Source organism: Orycteropus afer, unplaced genomic scaffold (genome assembly GCF_000298275.1).
Source record: "Orycteropus afer afer isolate SDZICR_OR568_19922 unplaced genomic scaffold, OryAfe1.0 scaffold00210, whole genome shotgun sequence".
In the NCBI taxonomy this organism is placed as follows: domain Eukaryota; kingdom Metazoa; phylum Chordata; class Mammalia; order Tubulidentata; family Orycteropodidae; genus Orycteropus; species Orycteropus afer.
Genome location: NW_006921797.1, coordinates 1,753,946 through 1,758,862, shown reverse-complemented (window position 1 = coordinate 1,758,862; position 4,917 = coordinate 1,753,946).

Genomic DNA, 4,917 nt, shown 5'->3' with positions numbered 1-4,917 from the left:
GAGTGTGGAGTCATCTATTTGGCTTTTCAACTCTTTTAACGTCTGATTTATGTATTTGGGGGCTCTTTCATTGTAGGAGAAGAATAGATATATACACACCCCGGTTCATCGCAGCACTATTCACAATAGCAAAGGGATGGAAACAACTTAAGTACCCATCAACAGAGGAAGAGATAACCAAACTGTGATTACACACACACAATGGAATACTGTGCAACACTAAAGAATAATGTAGAATCCACAAAATACTGCATAATGTGGATGAACTTGGAGGATGTTATGCTGAGTGACATGAGTCAATCACAGAAGGACAACTATTATACAAGCCCACTATAGTGCTTAACACACTTGACTGCTAACCAGAAGGCTGGTGGTTCAAACCCACCCACCACTCCTCAGAAGGACGATGGGGCAATCTACTTCTGTAGTGATACTGCCTCGGAAACCCAAGGAGGGGTCGCTATGAGTCGCGTCCAACTCAATGACACATAACAACAACAACAACATTATAAAAAGTCAAGGAAAGATTTGCATATGGAAGAAAACTTTCTTTGTTGGTTACCAGGGATGGGAGGGGAGGGGAGGGAAAACTGAGTTTGTCTCTTGTGTAGTTTTGACTTGTTCTCATTCCTTGAGCACTTTCTTACTTTGTGGTACCTCAAGATATTCTAAACTAATCTTCCTAATGTCCTTACCCAAGTCCAGGAATCAACCATTGCTCCATGGAGAAATGTACAAACATGGTTCTTTGTATTGGAGAATGATATTTAGAAGCCAAACTCTAGGCACTAGGTGTGCCGGACAACATTCTATGCCTTTACATTTGGGAATTTCCCAAAACTCTGCCTGTGCTGTTTATTGTGATTTTTCTACATTATCCCTCTTCCTGTAATGTTATTCTCAGTAAAAGCAAAGCAATTCATCACCACTACTACCCAGTTAAGGAGCCCTAGTAGTACAGTGGCTAAGTGCTCATCTCTTAACCAACAGGTCGGCAGTTCAAGCCATGGGAAAATGTGGCAGTACACTTCTGTGAAGATTTAGTCTTGGAAATCTTTTGAATACCCAGTAAAAATTCTGAATATATTTAAGTGCTTAGGGGTGGAGGGAACTCTTACTCTGCCACAAACTTTGCTAGGTCCTTTGAAACTTTCCTGATAATCATTATTTCTCATCAGTCATCTTTGTCAATAGTTTAAGCCTCTTTTGTGTCATTTATTAGAACTATAGTGTAGTGCCTAAAGCACTTGACTGCTGACCAGAAGGCTGGTGGTTCAAACCCGCCAGCCACTCTTCGGAAGGAAGATAGGGCAATCTACTTCCGTAGTGATACTGCCTCAGAAACCCAAGGAGGGGTCTCTATGAGTCAGGTCTGACTCGACGGCACATAACAACAACAATACCTTTAAAACTAAAAACAGATGGGAGAGTATATAATATGCTTCAGGATGTCAGTGTTTTCTTAAGAGTATGATTTGAGTTGTTAAAACAGCTCTCTATTTAATTGGTAGAACATTTCTCATTGGTCTCCTTCCAACAGTATGTCTACCAGTATCTTCTCTTTCATCTTCTGGATTTTAATTATTTTTCATTTGGGAGAATAGAATTTATTTTCTCCCTTTGGAAAGTCAGTATCAAGCATTTCCCAGCAATTCAATTGTTTTTCTATTTCTCATTGTTGTTGTTAGATGCCACTAAGTCAGGTTTGATTCACAGTGACCCTAATGTACAACAAACTAAACATAATGTCTGGTCCTGCACCATCCATTTTTCATTAGCAGAGTGCTACCTGTATCTATATCTGTCATGTAATAATTCAGTTCTTATTGTCTTTAGAGGAAAAACACCAGCTGCTTTCTTAGAAGCATTAATGATAACATTTATTGATTTGAAAAAGAAGAATATGTTAAACTACAGAAGATTTATTATTGTCTTGTGGGACATTTTATATCTGAGATTATTCCTGGAGCAGGAGGACTGTAATAGTACAGCAAGCTTGTTGGGGAGGGATGGAGTGGAAAGAGGATATTAAACTTCCACTATATGTCCCTCCCCAAAAAAAAACTGAACTGAAACCCATGAGTACAACATGGGGAAAAAACAGAGATACATTTTTTTTGTTGTTAGGTGCCATCGAGTCAGTTCTGATTAATGGTAACCCTATGTATAACAGAATGAGACACAATGCCAGTCCAGTACTATGCTTGAGTCCATTGTTGCAGCCACTGTGTCAATCCACCTCACCGATGGTCTTCTTTTTCACTGACCCACTACCTTGCCTAGCATGATATCCTTCTCCAGGGACTGCTCCCTCCTGATAATATCTCCAAAGTATATGAGATGAACTCTTGCATTCCTTATTCCTAAGAAACATCCAATTGTACCCCTTCCAAGACAGATTTGTTCGTTCTGCTGGCAGCCCATGGTATATTTAATATTCTTCACCAACACTATAATTCAAAGGCATTGATTCTTCTTGTTGTCTTATTCATTACCCAGCTTTCACATGCATATGTGACAATTGAAAAATACTATGGCTTGGATCAAGGACCTCTGGTGACATTGTGCCTAAGGCATTTGACTACTAACCAGTAGGTTGGTGGTTCAAACCCATCAGCCACTCCATGGAGGGAAGATGAGACAATCTACTTCCGTAAAGATTTACTGCCTTGGAAAAGCAAAGGGGGTCTCTATGAGTTGGAACAAACTTGACTGGAGTGAGTTAGTAGAGTTATGGCTTGGATCAGGCATAGCTTCATCCTCAAAGTGACATTTTTACTTTGAAGACTTTAAAGAGATCTTTTGCAGCATATCTGCCCAGTGCAATATGTCTTTTGATTTCTTAACTGCTATATTCTTGGGTGTTGATTGTGTATCCAAGTAAAATGAAACCTTTGATAACATAAGTCTTTTTTTTTTTCTGTTTACCATGATGTTGCTTATTGATCCAGTTGTGCAGATTATTGTTTTCTTTATATTGAGGTGTAATCCATGCTGTAATTCAGGATGTAGTATTTGACCTTCATCAGAAAGTGCTTCAAGGAAGGTTGGGCAATCTACTTCCATAGTGATACTGCTCGGAAACCCAAGGAGGGGTAACTATGAGTCGGGTCCAACTCTATGGCACATAACAACAACAGTAAGTGCTGCAAGTCCTCTTCACTTTCAGTAAAGCAAGCTTATGTCATCTCACAATTTGTTAATGAATGAATCTTCCTCCAATCCTAATGCAATATTCTTCTTCATATAGTCCAGTTTCTTGGATTGTTTGCTCAGCATACTGATTGAATAAGTATGGTGAAAGGATGCAACTCTGACACACACCCTTCTTGACTTTAAACCATGCAGTATTCCCTTGTTCTGTTTGAACGACTGCCTCTTGGTCTTTGTACAGGCATTGTATGAGCACAGTTAAGTGTTCTGGAATACTTATTCTTCTCAATGTTAAACATAATTTGTTATACATCTTTCCAGTATTCTCTGCTTTCAGTCAAGATACATCTGATATCAGCGATGATATCTCTCATTCATATCCTCTTCTGAATCCAGCTTGAATTTCTGGAAGTTCCCTGTCAAGGTACTGCTGCAACTGTTTTTGAATTATCTTCAGCAAAACTGTACTTGCATGTGATATTGATGACATTGTTCAATAATTTCTGCACTCTGTTAGATCACTTTTCTTTGAAATGGGCACATATATGGATGTCTTCCAGTTGGTTGGCCAGATAGCTGTCTTCCAAATCTGTTGGCATAGATGAGTGAGCACTTTCAACATTATACCTGTTTGTCGAATATCTCAATTAGTATTCCATCATTTCCTATAGCTTTATTTTTTGCCATTACCTTCAATGTAGCTTAGACTTCCTCCTTCAATAATACCATTGATTCTTGATCCTATGCTCCCTCCAGAAATGATAGAACATTGACCAAATTCTTTTTAGTACAGTGATTCTGTGTATTCCTTCCATTTTCTTTTGATGCTACCTGTGTCGTTCATTATTTTGCCTAAAGAATTCTTCAGTATTGCAACTTGAGGCTTGAATTTTTTCTTCAGCTCTTTCAACTCAAGAAATGCCAAACATGTTCTTCTCTTTTGGTTTTCTAACTCTAGACCCTTGCACATTTCATTATAATGCATTACTTTTCCTCTCACACCATCCTTTGAAATTTTCTGTCTAGCTCTTTTACTTCATCATGTCTTCTACTCACTTTAGCTACCCATAGTATAGTGAATTACTTAATATAGCTTTTCTAGCCATGGTCTTTGTGACTTCCACCAGATGGCTGGGTGGGACTCGCAAATGTGAGGTGCTTGTGGCCCACCAAGAGGACTGGAACACTTCCTAATAATGTAAGTAGCACACATGGCACCTTTGTGGCAGTGTGTGTGTGCACGTGCACTGTCACCAAGTCGGAACAAGAAGCATGGAACCCAAATATAAGGATTGGTTGATTTTGCCATCCTGCTAGGCTTAAAATGAAGGAGCTCTGGTGACATAGTGCCTAAGGCATTTGACTACTAACCAGAATGTTGGCAGTTCAAACCCACTAGCCACTCTCTCAAAGGAAGACTGGGCAATCTACTTCTATAAAGGTTTACCACCTTGGAAACACAAAAGGGGTTGCTATGTGTCAGAATTGACTCAATGGCAGTGAGTTTGGTTTGGTTTGAGGCTTAAAATGAGCCATCCCACCATAGTCGCAGGGGACATCAAGCTCACTTGGCATAACATACTATACAAAACATTGTTCCACCTCCTAATTTGGTGAGTAGCGACTGGGATCTTAAAAGCTAGCAAGCTGCCATGTAGATGCAACGATGGGTCTCTCCTTGTCCAGAGCAAAGAAGAATGAAGAAAAACAAAATTCATGGAAACCATTAGTCCTAGTGACTGGTACACCATCCCATCTGCAGCC